Source organism: Mustela erminea, chromosome 12, assembly GCF_009829155.1.
Source record: "Mustela erminea isolate mMusErm1 chromosome 12, mMusErm1.Pri, whole genome shotgun sequence".
In the NCBI taxonomy this organism is placed as follows: Eukaryota; Metazoa; Chordata; class Mammalia; order Carnivora; family Mustelidae; genus Mustela; species Mustela erminea.
The window spans coordinates 73,713,246-73,729,601 of NC_045625.1; the positions used below are offsets into that span (position 1 = coordinate 73,713,246).

Here is a 16,356-nt window from a genome sequence, read left to right on the forward strand (position 1 = left end):
ACAGTGGTGCCACTACCCCAGCCTTGCCCTGTCCATTCAGATTTTTACATGAGACGGAAATAAACTGTCTTATCAGCCTCTGTCATTTCAGTCTCTGGTAAATGCTGATGACGGTAAAGCCTACCTAATACACCTATCTTTTTTTTTTTTTTTTTAAGATTTTATTTATTTATTTGACAGAGATAAAGATCACAAATAGGCAGAGAGACAGACAGAGAGAGAGATGAGGAGAAGCAGGCTCCCTGCTGAGCAGAGAGCCCAATGCGGGACTCGATCCCAGGCCCCTGGGATCATGACCTGAGCCGAAGGCAGAGGCTTAACCCACTGAGCCACCCAGGCGCCCCCCTAATACACCTATCTTAAGGGAAATTTCATGAAGGGATAAAGGTATTTTAATTACTCAGGTCCAGTGGTAAGCCCCAAAGCCTCATACTGGCCTTTGGCATTGGCACATTGAAAACCATTTTTCCAGCATTCCCAGTCTTCCAGACAGTGCTCCAGGACATTAGGGCAATGCAAAATGAAATGTGGCCTGCTCCTTCCCTCAAGTAACTTAGTAGCAAATTGAGGACAGAATGAAGAGAGCAAATATTATTGGATGCCAATCATATGCAGGCACTGCTGTAGTTGTTGGCACATGTCATGTATTCCTTAACCTGCCCCTCATTTTTGTGGAGTCCTCATACTACAGATGTGGACCCCAAAGCCGAGGAATGTGGCCTGTGCCCAGAGCTGCACTTAGAACTAGCAGTGGGATTGCAATTTAAGGTTTAGGTTTCTGACTCAGGAGCCAACCCTTCATGAGGCTGCTTCACGGACATGTATCTGAAAGGTGAGAATGCCATCTCCAGACATGTATCCGAAAGGCAAGAATGCCACCTCCATGTGACAAGGGCCAAGCCCTTCAGATGCCTCAGCTGACTCTTCTAGGGAGGTCACCAGCCTTCATAGTTTCCCCAGGGTCACTATGGGACTATGAATAACCACAGGCCTGTCCTTCCCCTTCTATAAGGAAGAGTAAACCCACCTCGGGCCACCACACCTATGAAAGTGTCACCATATGGTTCTTATCACTATGACTGCAATCTGTATTTTCTTTTCTCATCAAAAAACAAAAAATGTTCACCAGACAACTCCCTTTCTGACCCTTGCTTTTGCCTCCTTACCTACGTTGGACTCCAGGCTCTTCCACTCTGAACATTTCTCTCTCCATATTCCACATCCATAAAATAGCGCTTGGAACCTCTATCCCCCTTCGTTCAAGGGCTTATTATGCCTAACTGACCCTAAAGCATATAAAGTAGCCTGTCCAGACATTTATAGAATTATATCGTCTCTTAAATCATGTCACACCTTTTGCTAAAAAATACCCAGCTCTTAAAGCATTTGCAGAGGTAAGCCAAGGTTCAGAGTCCTAGACAACCATAAAGTCTGAATGGGATGAAAATTTCAAAATCACTTGAAGAATTTATATGTTCTCAAATTATAATATCAACTCTGAATGATCACCTAACACATGGGTAAAGCCTGGCTTGCCTACCCATTTTGAGAGTAGTAAGAAAAGATGACAAGCCTCTCTTATACTAGGAGAACTCATTCCAGAGAATTATCTGAATTCAACCCAGCAGAGATCTTTGCCAGCATTAGCTTTGAAGGAAGGGGCTGTGGTCCCTTATATTCTTATATTCATGAGCTGAGCTGAAGGCAGATGCTCAACCGACTGAGCCACCCAGGCGTCCCAGTAAAAGCTTATTTCTTGCTCACAGCATTATCCCATTGGGTTTTCAGTGGCCAGCTTTCAATGAGATGATTTGGGGACCCAGGCTTCTACCATCCACTTGGCTCCTCAGAATAGTTCCTCTGCATTTGGCCCCAAGACAAGGGAATTGACGAAGTATGAGATATTGTGCTGCTGTTTTATGGTCAAGTCTGGACATCACAATGTATCCACAAGGATCCATTATCCTGAATTCAGACTCCAAGACCCAAACCTAATTGTGGGGGAGGTTGGACAACGTCGTCTTCCAGTGTGTCCTGGACAAAGAATTGGACTCCAGCATAAACAGCTGGTCTCTGCCCCACTGTGGAGGGCAAGCCATTGGTAGTTGGTTTTACCACCCATGTCCGATGGTTGGTATATATTTCCTCACTCCCCTGATCACCTACATGCAGAGGTGTCTGATGCCTAGGAGGCCCTGGTACTCTGACTTAAAGGGAGGGGCAGATCTTGGCCAGGAATTTGCAACTTCCACCTGCTGTGTTTTCAAATCAGCGTGGAGTTCTGTTGGTATCTGTCACCGCCCTCCCCCCACCCATCCTCACTGCCACCCTAACTTGCCTTTTCCCAGGTCTGGGAAGTGGAATGCTGAGTATCTTTGCCTTCCACCTCCACAGATAGAAGAAAAGAGGCTTTTACTCTGAGGTTATGGCTTTTGTTTGGCATAAGAGCATCCTCTCCCCAGAAGGGATTCTCCCCTAAGACCATCAATAGAGATCCCTTCCCCATTCAGCTCCTTGTATCCTTATCACAGGTGGAATGGCAAGTAAGCCTAGATGTGAGTTCTAGAGCTTTAGATAGAAGCAGCAGCAATGAACTTGAAACTTGGCTGTTGTCCTATTTGGAAGTCATTATGGTTACTGGGTCTGTTAGCAAATAGTCATGTTCTCTTTTCAGAGACCTAGGAAGATTGCCTGACAACGTTGGCAGCTGGTAGCAGGGCCAGAGGGCTTCACCTGATCAAGGAAATGTGAGCAGACATGATTTATCATTTCCAGGTAGGAATTTGAGGAGCCAGTGTTTGACTTACTGTGTTCCTTTTCCCCCTCTCCACCAATGCCTCTCTAGGTGATGATCTGGTGGTAATTTTTCCCAAAGGTGACACTCATAAGGCTCTTTCCCATAAGAGTTCTGTCAGCCTGGGTCCCTCAATTACTACAATAATCAGAGGCCCCTGATGATTCTCGATGGACATGTAACAATGAGAGAAAAATAAGCATGGCTTCACTAAGCCAGTGTGAGTTAGAGATGGTTTGTTACCCAGAATAACCTGAAGGACCTAGCAGATAAAAGTCCCATGATTTCTTTCTAGGACAGAACCTTTTTCCATTGACTTTTACTTTGTTATGAAAACTTTATGCTTACAAATTACATGCACAAAATCTAATTTTTTTAAGGGCACCCATGTAAACATCACCCAACTTCAGAAATAAAACCTGACCCAATTCCTTTAGATTCTACCATGTGACTCTCCTCCATTGATTATTCCCCTCTTCCCCCCAAAAGATGAATTATTTTTTCTATTAATGATTCATTTGAGTTTCTTTTTTTTCTTTTTAAAGATTTTATTTATTTATTTCAGAGAAAGAGAGAGAGAGGGAGAGAGAGTACAAGCAGGGGAATTGGCAGACAGAGGGAGAGGGAGCCGGATGCCAGACTTGATTCCAGGACCCTGAGATCATGACCTGAGCCGAAGGCAGAGGCTTTAACCCACTGAGCCACACTCAGGCACCCCTTACATTCTGTTTTTAGGATTCATCCATGCAGATGCATGTAGCTATATTTTAATTCACTTTTGCTGCAGTTTAATGAATATCACGGTATGAATTTATCCCTTCTTCAAGCAGATGGCCATTTGAATTTCCTGTTGGGAATTTCTGAATTAGAAACTAGGCTAATACGAGGATTCTTGTGTATATTGCGGTGTGCACGTGTAAGAATCTCCATAGACATACACCTAGAAGAAAAATGCTCTACTTTACTCCATAAATCCAAGTTGTTCTCCACAGTAGTTGCTCCAATTCATACCACCACCAGCTTGTGAGTCTTCGTGCACCATACCCTCACCAGCGCCTTCTAATGATGGCCTTTTTCTTTTGTTCACCATGGTGCTGGGTATCAGATGGTATCTGACCATGGTTTTCATTTTCTTGAAGACATACTTCCATCACAAGTGAATTCGAGAAACCTAGCTGAGCAGCTGTTCAAAATAACTTGGCGTAGGTATTCTTAAATTAGGTAAATGTCACAAACCAGGCTCCTTTTTATAGAAGAGTTTGTAGTTAGAACAGGCACAATTATTCATTTTTGGACATTCAAAAATACCAAAGGATTTATGCTACTGTTTGTGTTGTAGGTTAAATAGCTATTTCTTAAGTGGCTTCTTTTAGGGGGTTAACAGTATTATCTAAAGCTGTGGAAAAAGCAAATACATTTCAGGAAAATTATAAACATTTCTTTTATCTCACCAGATAAAGAGATTTAGTAGGAGTCCTAATGCACCCACTTGGCTATACACAATTTATAGCAGATAAAGAGTTTGAAACACTTTTATTTAAACAGTCATAGTTTTGTTTTGTTTTTTTTGTTTTTTTTTTGGTTTTTTTTTTTGAAGGTTGCTAAAAGGCTCTTTGACACTCTTTGTAAGTGGGGACCATCTCAGAATAAGAACTGGTTCTGGATAATATCAGAATTCATTTCCCACTAAGCATCTCCATTAAGCACTTTTTTCATCTCTGAAGCCTTTCCTTTTATGTAGTGTTTACATCATTGACACCTTCTCTTACTGAATCCCTAATATAAACAAGGGATGTAATAAGCCCTAATGTATTTTAACAAGATTTTAAGAGATGTGGTTATGGTATGAGGATAACCAAATGGGGTAGAAAGTAAAGCAAAATTTTCATAACACCTCAAGCTCATCTGACACTGACAACTCTGTAAGGCCGGGAAAGAAACCTTGTCCCTGTGTTTATTCATCAATTAGAATTTGATGAACTCCAAATGTTATCTGACCAGCCAAATCCTGTAACACAGCCTTTCAGGAGAAAATTAGAAGCTCAGCCCTGTTTGGAAGACAGACTTGAAAATAAATTTACTTTCTTCCTATCTACATCCTCATGGCAACAGGGAGTTTCATGAACCACAACAATAATACATGAAAAGCAAACCTTTGGAATTCACCATCTTAATCCAGTCACATAAGAAGGCAGTCCATCCAAAACTTAAATTTTGTGTGATCTATCTCAGCTGAAAGTGAGCTTAGTCACCGTCTGAGCAGCCTACGTGGAAGGGCTGGTTTCTTGTTCACTCTCCTCTCCATGATTTTGGCCTCTGTGAGATTCTGAGGTCTTCGATGGCAAAGGTTGGTGAGGGCCGGGCAGCAACAGGGATCCTTTGGGACTGAGGAGGGCCAGTGGACTGAAGAAGTATGGCTTAGATGATTGCTATTCCCAGTGGGGTCTGTGGACTGGTGCCAGCCTGCACATCTGTTGTTCCCAGTCTTCAATAGAAAGGAGGACATGTTGAGAGCAAGGATCTAAACCTTTTGTAGCCACAGATGCTGCTGCTAGAGGCCCGTGGATGAGAGCTGAATTTGTCTCGCTAAAGGACATGTTCTACAAAAGAATGGGCTAGTGACAATTTAAAAAAAGAAAATAAATAAACAACAAAACACTTAACCTTCACCACAGAAGGTTGGAGAAGGGTCAGTCCAGGGGTATGGTTAAAACTCAGATTCTTGATCGCCAGTCGATTTGAGTGATGTCATGACTCTGCATTCCTAACGAGGTTAGGTGCGGCTGCTGCTATGGTCAGGACCGCCCTTGACGTGGCAGTGGTCTAGAGTCAACTAAATACAAGAAGCGCTCTGCTATTTGTCACGGATGACTCACAAACCTGGACACTTTCATTCTGTGGTGCCAGAAGGTAACACCTTTTGGATACTTGTATTTGGCACCTTCTATGTTTTTAGAATGTGGGAGTTACCATTTGTCATGCTCCAAGTGTTCGGCTCTTCAAGACTTTTCCATGTTATCCCCTTCTGCCCTCTTAGTACTGGCATTATGGTGACATTCTTCTGAATTTTTAGAGCTTCCTCTTTCACTGTTTGAAAGCTTTGCCAGTGTGTTAACAGCATACACATGCTGGGTCTCATAACCATTGCAGGCAATGCCTTCTGGAAAGAGACGGGAATTATAACTGGCATCAGTACTGACCTGAATTTTAAGACATACTCATAAAAGAAGGGAAAGGCTTGATCTCCGGTACTAGAAACCCACAGTGCCTACCATCCAAGCTGCTCAAGTAACCTTTGACAACTTACCTGAGTTTCTTTGTTGCAGTTTCTAGAATATCAGCCAATCCTAGGTCTCTTCAAAATGAACAGAGCCTGGCACTTAGGAAATTAACTGCCTCTGAAGGCAGTAGTCCCCTTCTCTCCTTCCGTAAATAGCTAGGAAGAACAACCCGGAGCAGCTCCTGAGCCTCTTGGAGACTTCCATCAGCATCACTGCTAGAGAAATTCAAGAGCTTTCTGCAAGGCAATTCTGCCACTAAGTCAATTATCACAGGGTGTGGCAGGCTTTTAGAGAGATTAAACTACCCTTCCTACTGAAAGAAAATGATGAATTCTCAAACGGGACCCCTCTAATAATCCATTTGCTCAGCGACATTGTACTCCTATTGGCCAATTATCTAGTTTGATGCCCATTGTTTGAACAAATGTCTTCGAATTCTGGGAAAGATGTACAATTCGGAGAGCTACTTGTACAGAAAAAGGGGTCAGTATCGTCTTAGAAGAAAACGTCCTCGAGAGTCTGAGATTGAAAGCAAATCTGTAAATAGAAGCCACTTAAGGGAAGTCTGAAAGAGCATGTTTTAAATTCTGAGTATATCCCAATTGTGGCAGTTTCTTTACTTTGATTTAGCTGCTGCTCAATGGCCACGTATGCACTTCTCTGCTTCCATCTCATCTGCAAAATGGGGATAATGACAGTAAAGATTAAATGAATTAATACATGTCAAGACCTGAAAATAGTCCCTAGTGTATAGTAAATGCTACATAATGTTTCCTCAGATCTCATCATTTTTAAAGAGTCTTAGTGACTTGGAGCCCTTCCATCCTAGCCCACCCCACCCCACACCTGCTCCTGACAACTCCCATCCCCTAGCCTGAATACCAGTATTACCCAGGCTAGTGTATACTGGTAAAAGCATAGACCAACTCCATTCAATAGAAATACACTACGAGGGGCACCTAGATGGCTCAGGTGGTTAAGAGTCTGCTTTCTGCTCATATCGTGATCCCAGGGCCCTGGGATCGAGCCCAGCCTTTCAGCTCCCTACCGAGTGGGGAGCCTGCTTCTTACTCTGCCTCTAAACTGCCCACCCACTCACGTTCTCTCGCAAATAAACATATTTAAAAAATCAAAAAATATGAGTCATACATGCAATGGTAATATTTTTTAAGAGTAAAAAGAGGTAGAACTAATTTTAATATTTAAAAATATAACCCAACACAGCCAAAATATTATTTCAACATTTCATCAATTTAAAAATTATTAATGAAATAGTTGACATCCTTTTTTTCACAATAACTCTTCAAAACATGTCAACTTCTGCACTTATGGCATATTCTAGTTTGAATGCTACATTCCCATTAGGATATTTGCTAATAAGTATTTAAATTTCATAAAATTTACAGTTGAAAAAGTAGCTTTACTTACCCAAGTTGTTACAAACATACTTGAAACTTTTCCAGTAACTGAAGGGAGTTTTCACTCACTGAATTAAATATCAGGATTTTTTTTAAGTTTAAATTAAAATTATAAATTCAGTTCCTCATTTGCATGAGCCATATTTCAAATGCTCAAGAGCTACATGAGGAGAGTGGGTACCATTTTGGATAGCACAGGTGTAGACTGAAAACACACAGGTGTGCCAAGTCATGATATGGTTCCTGACAAGTTATGTGACCTCTCAGCCCTAGTTTTGTCATTACAATTTATAAATATACAATAGAAGAAAATAAAAGTTTATTAATAATTATATTTTCTTTAGTATTAGAAATAATAGGTCTAAAACACATAGCACTGTGATAAACAGATTATAACAGATCTTCAATGAAGAGGGACTGTTTTTCCCTTAACAGTTTAAGAAAAAACTGAAACATCCAAAAAGCTATAAATCATACAGTGAATCCCCACATACCCACTACCTAGATTCTAGTATTGTTAACATTTGTTTATGTTGCCTTATCACATGTCCGTGAGAAAGGACTTTGACTATCTCCATTTTGACCTCAAACTTTCTAATTAAGTTCTTTGCAGCCAATCTCTTAACTCAGGCAAAGACCCCACAGGCAAAAGTATCCCATGATGCGAACCAAAACCCCTTCCTCAAGCAACAGGGACTGCCAGCAAGACTGCGCGTGACTGACCCCAAGACAATGATCCACCTGACTTTTACTGCCCACCTACACATAGTCACCAAGCCCTGTCCTACATTTTCTTTATATGAACCAAGAAGTATTTTCAGCACTTTGGAGACCATTTTTTAAGAAATATTAGTCTGCTACTGTCTTCCCAGTGTTGGCCTCACTGAAATAAATCCCTTTCTTCTTTCACTACCACTCGTCTCTGCCTTTGGATTTTGTCAGTAGCAAATGATCAGACCTGGTCTTTTGGGACACTGGAGCCAGGTGCACTTGCTTCCCTGTGCTGGGTTCCATCTGCATATCCATTCATCTGTCCATCTGACTTTCATGTAGTTAAAGTAGATGCAGACATCAGTATACTCCACCCTTGAAACTCCAGCATGCGAATCATACACTAAATTCACTATTTGTCTTTCCTTTCTCCCTTCCATCCTTCCTTTTTCTTTGTCTTCCTGTCTTCCTGCCTTATTTACTTTCAGGTAAAAATATACGTGGTGGGGGCGCCTGTGTGGCTCAGTAGATTGAGCTTCTGCCTTCAGCTCGGGTCATGGTCTCAGGGTCCTGGGATCAAGCCCCGCATCGGGCTCTCTGCTCAGCGGGAAGCCTGCCTCCCCTCCTCTCTCTGGCTGCCTCTCTGACTACTTGTGCTCTCTCTCTCTCTGTCAAATAAATAAAAATCTTTAAAATATATATATATATCTACATAGTGAAATGCACAAATGTTCAATGAGCCATTGGATGAATATTGATAGTGCATATACCTGCATAAACCAAATTGCTGTCAAGACAGAGAACATGTTCATTATTCCAGAAAGTTCCCTTACAACCCCTCCTTGCTAATCCTAGTCCTTACTGTCCTGCTTCTTGCCCCAGGCAATCATTGTTCTGGTCACTCCCTATAGATTAGCTTTGTTTGATCTAGAGTTTCAGCCACACAATATATGATAGTTTTGTAGAAGTTTCCTTTCACTTAGCGTAATGTTTTTGAGATTCATCCACACTGTCCTGTATTTACTCCTTTTTATTATTGAGTACTAAGTGTGGCCATTTTTAGTCAAAGCTGTTGCCCCAGGGCACTTGGGGTGGCTCAGTGGGTTAAGCTTCTGCTTTTGGCTCAGGTCATGATTTCAGGGTCCTGGGATCGAGCCCCACATCTGGCTCTCTGCTCTCAGGAAGCCTGCTTCCTCCTTTCTCTTTCTGCCTGCCTCTCTGCCTACTTGTGAACTCTGTCAAATAAATAAATAAAATCTTTAAAAAAAAAAAAAACTATCACCCCTCTCCTCAACCAAACCATTCCGTTCCTTTACAACTCACTAAAGTCTGCACCCTCTCAATCCACCGTGGATCTAAGGCTTCCAGCTGTTGATGCTAGCTCAACTCCTTACAATTAATGAAAGGAAGTCTTCATATGACATCCTTTAAAATTTATGTACAGTTGGAAAGTTTCTGAGCTTTCTATGGAGAAGGCAAAGCTTTTCACAAAGCTTTTCTAGTTCCTTCAGTTCTTCATACAGTGATGTTTTAGCTTTTGATGTCCTGGTCATTCTCTGTGTTCACTCTCTTAGCACAGTTTGTAATTCAGATTTACTGGTTTGTTTATTGATTCTCACCTCTAATGAGCTGTAAGTTTTACTGGGCAACACCATGCCTATTTTGTGCATCTGTGTACACCCAGCACCTAGTATCATGCCTGGTAATCAGAAGGCCCTCAACAAATATTTTTTGAATGAATAAGTGACTATAGAAAGAAAGAGCCCACCTTTGAGCATGTTTAATTTCGCCTATATGTTAAGTATATATGTGACATCAGGCAGGTATTGGAGGAGGGGTGAACACTGGAGCTTGAGGAAAACACTAATTTCCAAGAGGCAGACCTCAGGGAAGGTGCCAGCAAAGTGCACTGACTCCATTCCTGGACAGAAATATGACCTGGAGTCCCTGTCTCCAAATCTTCTCCAGTAAGCTGAGTGCATAACCTACACCAAAATCTGAAACTTCCCTTACAACCTAAAACCAGTCATTATTAGCTGGGCCCCTTTATTTTCCAAGTGTCCTTAAGTCTCCAGAATTAAGCATTCAGTGCAGCTTTCCCCTCATGCCCAAGTCCAAATGTGTGAGATAATTTTTTAAAATACTGTTTTGCCATTCTAGTATTTATCTTACCTTTCTTCCAAGCAGATAGATGGGACTTTGTGTTCAGTTCCTGGCTTTGGAGGAGTTTGTGATTCATAAAAGCAGAAATTACCTTTGTCTTGACCCCCAGTCTTATTTTTCCAGAAGCATCAGATTTCTGAAGGAATCACCCTAGGGGTGGAGAGGGAGGGGGCATTAGAATCTTGCTAAAGGAAGCAGGGATATTTCTCCTGACCTGGAAAGGGGTTGGGGTTGATAGACCCCTAAAAAAAAATGTGACCCACACCCAGCTCTCCCAGCGCCCTGGAAGGAGGCAGCACCCCAGAAGGGAATGGCTGTGGTACCCTAGAGGGCCTGGACTCTAACCACCAAGCTCCCCAAGAGCAGCGCTGACACTGGGTCTCAGCTTTGGCAAGGAAGAAACTGCAGACATACCCACCTCTGGTGAGGCACCCAGCTTGGTACACCAGGCATCAGGGGTCAATGTGATGTCTGAAAGAGAAGGCCTTCTGACTGCTGTATAAACCTTCCAACTTGTTATATGGCCCTAGAGAAAGAGAAGGGGGAAGAGAATTCCACCCTCATACCCATCTCTATAATGACAAACCCCATTGGATTTCTTCTTATTGGGGAGCAGTGGAGATTTGGGCATGGATTTGATTTGCTTTAGAAAAAATACAGATGGCCCTTGAGATTGTGCATTAGATTGAGAAGGACAAATAGGAGAGAAGAGAGGAATAAGAGGAAGAAATGAAGCTACATGAAAGAGAAGAGAAAGGAAAAGAAGGGAGAAAATGAGCGGAAAGAAGGAAAAATATGACAAGGGTTCGTTCGAATGGTAGCCCATATGCTATAGAGCTCAATAGTCATAAGATACAAAGCGGGTTAACAGACTGTTAAATAATACATATTCTAGCCCCTTCCTTGACAAATAAATATTCACAATGATAGAAGGAAAACTCTGTTTAAAGCTATGGGTTTTTATATGACTGAGAGTCAACAAACTCTCAAAGATGACTGGATTTAATTATATTGTGCATGTCTGAGTGTTCCTTTGATGGGCTATAGTGCTGTTTGATAAGTAATAAAATAACTCATTAATTCACAAATATTTTCCATAAAATTTGCTTTTCTTGCCTTTGTTTCAGCAAAACACTAATTATGTTATAATCAGCATTTGCATGTATTTGTATTCTATTGACACCAATGCTAAAATAGACACACTTCTTGAAATATTATAGTCTAGGATAATTTTTTTTTTATAAAGATTTTATTTATTTATTTGACAGACAGAGATCACAAGTAGGCAAAGAGGCAGGCAGAGAGAGAGGAAGGGAAGCAGGCTCCCTGCTGAGCAGAGAGCCCGATGCGGGGCTCTATCCCAGGACCCTGGGATCATGACCTGAGCCGAAGGCAGAGGCTTTAACCTACTAAGCCACCCAGGCGCCCCTTAAAAGATTTTATTTATTTATTTGACAGAGATCACAAGTAGGCAGAGAGGCAGGAAGAGAGAAGGGGGGAAGCAGGCTCCCTGCTGAGCAGAGTGCTTGATATAGGATTCGATCCCAGGACCCTGAGATCATGACCTGAGCCAAAGGCAGAGGCTTAAACCACTGAGCCACCCAGGTGGCCCTAGGATAATTTTTTATTATTAATTTCTATTTGGAGAACATTCACTCTGCTAAAGAAGTAGTACCTGGAGTTAACAGAATTCCTTTATATATCATGCTCATGCATGATATCTAGATTGTGTATAATAGATTATTTTTGCTATAGAAGTTATAAAATATTTCCACTTCAATATATACATTGTCATATCATGATTTTCACCATCTCTCAAAGCAGTATCTAGAACCATGCAATAACGTAAAGCAGAATACTTCTCACACTGTACCTTTATCCATATCTAGACAGATTTAGTAGTAATTGGATTATTTAATCTTACAAAATGTTTCTCAGACTCCATGTGCTGGTGCTCTGAATATTGTGCTAATTTGTAAATACCTCTGGAACCACAAGGAGGAATAAGAAAGTGTATGTTCAGCACTAATGGGAAATGATACTTGGTCACATGAGACTATCACACTCATGCTATCAGAGAACAATGATTTGACAAGTTAATTAATTTGTCTTTTCTCTTACCTACGTGCCTCTGCCATTCAAATCTTGTCACTAGCTCCAAAGTAATGTTTGTTTCTGATGTATCAAGGGTACAACCCAGAGGTCTTCCTGGCATTTGGATGGAGTCATCTTTATTATTTTAAGGACAAAAGGCAGGGACGGAGAAGGTCCCCATTTCCCTGGGGCCTGAACAGTGTTAATTACGAGCGTGGATGTTTAGGGTTACACCACCCCAGTACTGAACACTGGATCCCAATCGACAGAGGTGCCCACATGGTCTTTAATTCATTTATGTCTCTTTGTGACAAGTAGGGCTCTCTAGGGTACGAGGCCAAAGAAGAACCCCTCTTGTCTGGTGTAAGCTCAGTACTGCGAAGGAGAGGGGGAACGAGGAGAGGGAAGGCAACAGGAGAAAGAAAAGAAAATAGACCACAGAGACTCTAAGGCTACCTCTCACATCCCCAAGGTAAATCCTCTGACTTTTAATGGTCTCCGTCAAAAAGACTAAGTGCTAGAGCATCCAAAGAAAAATCTTCAGCTTACATACATTCAAAGAGCCTCTATAAACAAATGTATATAAATATGTAAATACATGCTCTGTGTAATCTTTACAAATTACATGCAATTTAAATATTATATATATATATATATTTTTTTTTTTGTATAGCAATGGAATTATGTTCTTCTTTCCAGTGTTTTCTGCTTTTCCTCCCATTCTGAGACTCTCTCCGCTGATGGAGTTTGGGAGATGCAGGTGTAGGATGGTAGAGATAGAAAAAAAATCATATATGGCATTACTGGTTGCCAGATTGAGGATTGCAGAGAATAGTAAGGAATCTGTTTGTAATTTTAGGAATCCATATGAAATTGACCATTTGCTGAAGGGGAAGGATAAATAAAATAGGCCTTAGAAAATAAACATTGGCCCTCTGTAATGTCCATTGATTAAAAAAAAAATTCTAACACAGGTACACACAGTTATGAAGAATGTACACTTAGATGAAAGACTACTTCTTTAAATTGGCTAGCTTTTTTTTAACTTACTAATTGCATCTGCTCATGCATCTATTTGTTCAAGATGTGATGAAAGTGGAGCACCTAGGCAGCTCAGTTGGTTACGTGTCTGACTCTTGGTTTCAGCTCAGGTCATGATCTCATGGGTCATCGGATTGAGCCCTGCATTGGGCTCCATGCACATTAGGGGTGGGAGTTGCAGGGAGTCTGCTTAAAGATTCTCTCCATCTGCCCCTCTCCTGACTCGTGCACATGACTGCCCTCTCTTTTTCTCCCTCTCCCCTCTCTAAAGTAAATCTTTAAAAAGAAAAGAAAAAATATCTGGTGAAAGCTTTTTCAGAAACATGATCTGGTCCTCGGATCAACTTTTGGGACCCAATGCCTGCATATGTCCAACCAAGCTGAGTGAGTAAAGCCCTTGCAAGATCTCTATGGAAGGACACAGCAGAGTTATGATTCTCCAGGGCACACTGTTCATGTACAGGCTGGTGAGAAGTGTATTATCAAACTGATAGAAGTCTGAAAATCACTGAATATTATTCACAGACTCCAAAGCATCCCCATGACAGTGATCCTGAAGATGTTTGGGGCTTAGACTTGAAGCATAAGAAAAACAGTAGCATAACAAAGCATAAGAAAAACACAAATGAACCAGAGACCAGGGATGAAGACAGAGAAACACACACACACACTGCTGTCACTGTGAGAAATACGGCCAGGTGAGCAGCATAAACTCTGGCACTTTCTAAAGGGCCAAAAGGACAGCTGGATGACAGCAATCTCAGAGGAATAAATAAGGACTTTTTGCTCACCCTGAAAATGTGGAAAGTCTCACAGAGTCTTGACAAATGGCTTTAATCCCCTCTGGGCCCGGTGCTGAACTATAGTATGTGGCTTTTGACAGAATTGCCAGAGACTGGCAACCACAGAGTCCACGTCTCCTCTGTACAAGGGCAAAGACCGAAGCCATAGCCTGGGCTACATTACAGAGGCTCACTGGTCTCCTAGGGTAATCAGCTCTCAGCACAACCCACAGGTGTGACTTCCTCATGCAAGGAAAAGGTAAACCAATTGGCCATGCTGTCGAGCTCAAGTTGGGTAGACTGATACTGCTTCCTGGTTATGAACTTGGGTCTGATCACTTCATTACCCTGAAGCTCCACTTCCATGAATTTAAGTTGGGCTGACACTACCTACATAATTGTGTTATGGTGGGAATGAAATAAAATGCTGTAAATACAGTAACCTATTCAGCAGGTACTGTTACCTCTTTTCTAATAATATTATTTTCCTACCTGAATATGAGCCTCCCATAATTCTCAAATTTCTCTAGGCCCATCATCTCATAAAATAGCTACCACCCATCAAAAATTGAGGAGGAGGAAGAGAATGCCTGTCCTCTGGGAGGATGAGTTGTTGCCCAGTAGCTAGTGGGGGCAGCTAAGAGCCACGTGACTGACACTGCAGACCTCCCAGGGCCTCCGTTGTGACACTCCCGCCAACCCCGGAATCCTAACCCAAGGCTGAGGCTGATTGCTATAGGGAACATCCCAAGTCTTCAAGAAGCGCGCTCAGAGAATGGTGGTTTGCTGGGCCCCTCTCCTCCTTCTGCCACTACATGCCAGCCTATGACAGCTGAGCTGCCCTGTCAAATACACAGTAGCCGTCTTCACCCACATGCGAGAAATCAAATGGAAGCCTCCCCAACCCCCCGCCATGGCATGAACCAGATTCCTTCTATTTATAAGCAGCAGCCCAACAGGCAGGCTTCATTCTGTAACTCGCAGTTCTCAGCAAGCTGCACCAGAATAGAGATGTGTTCATACTTTCCAGTCCCCCAGATTGCCACTTCAAAAAGAGAGTGATAGACAAATATGGTGCAACCCGTTTATAACATTTTCCCATGTTTAACTTCCAAATCTGAGAGTCTTAAACGCAGTTGCCAAAAGCAATTTTTTCTAAATGCAATATTTTTTTTTTCTTGGTCTCTTAGTAAATGGTAAATGAGGGGTTTTTTTCCACCCCCCCCCCCCCCCCCACTGTTTCTTCTTAGAGGCCAAGAGTTTTTCACTCCCGGTCTGCAATACCCTGTCTGGGCTATCACCCAAATGGCTTTCACACTTAAAGTGAGAAAGAATTAAGTACTTCTGCAATTGAAAAATGGTTCTGTCTGCCTTGGAGTCACAAAGCTCTCTTTACTGAACTATTACTTTGACGCTCCAGTGAGCCTATGAAGGCTCCAAGAAAGGACTTAAGAGAATGAAGACCATCCCATTGTTTCCCCATTCGGAGCACATCCAGGTGTATTCACCTTGTATTTACCCCCAGATGTTTGGGAAAGGTTTGCACAGCTGTTCTTTGGTTTCCCTATAAGTGAGTCAAAGTACAACCTCCAAAGCTCCCATCTTGATATCATTTCCACAGAGTAAGACTCTACTAAGCTGGCTGCCGACCCATTTTCATAGTGCATTAATGACAAGGACATCTCACCTGTGCTTCTAACATGATGCTGAACCTAATAGCAGGAAAAAGCAGTTGCATTGATCTCCATCGATGATTATTCCCTTTGGAGGGCTAACAAGTCTCTCTGTGTCTAAAAAGTATTTCTTATCCCATAATCTGTGTGTATCTTTCAAAAAGCAAGCTTGCCAAGGGGAACAAATATTTGAATCAATCAGCCTTAAACATCTTTAACTATTTCATGAAGCGTTACTTACTGTTAGGCCCCCGTAACGCTAACCTTATACATTCTAGGTTTTGTTGAGGGCCAACCTTAGGGCTACAGAGGGCCTGGCAAATCTGTAAGAAACTCCAGATTTCAAGTCTTTGTTACCATGTTTTCTGTTCTAAAAATTAGCTGTAAATGTTCAAGTTA

At 41.9% G+C, this 16,356-nt stretch overlaps 1 long non-coding RNA gene across 1 annotated transcript; it reads right to left on the minus strand.

The window, feature by feature from the left end:
- Positions 1-6,537: 6,537 nt before the first annotated feature.
- Positions 6,538-10,887, minus strand: LOC116571147. Its single transcript, XR_004277732.1, has 3 exons — positions 10,786-10,887; positions 10,377-10,517; positions 6,538-6,750 (listed from the first exon to the last, which is right to left on the minus strand). It is a non-coding gene; the product is annotated as an uncharacterized LOC116571147 (long non-coding RNA).
- Between the last annotated feature and the right edge of the window lie 5,469 nt (positions 10,888-16,356).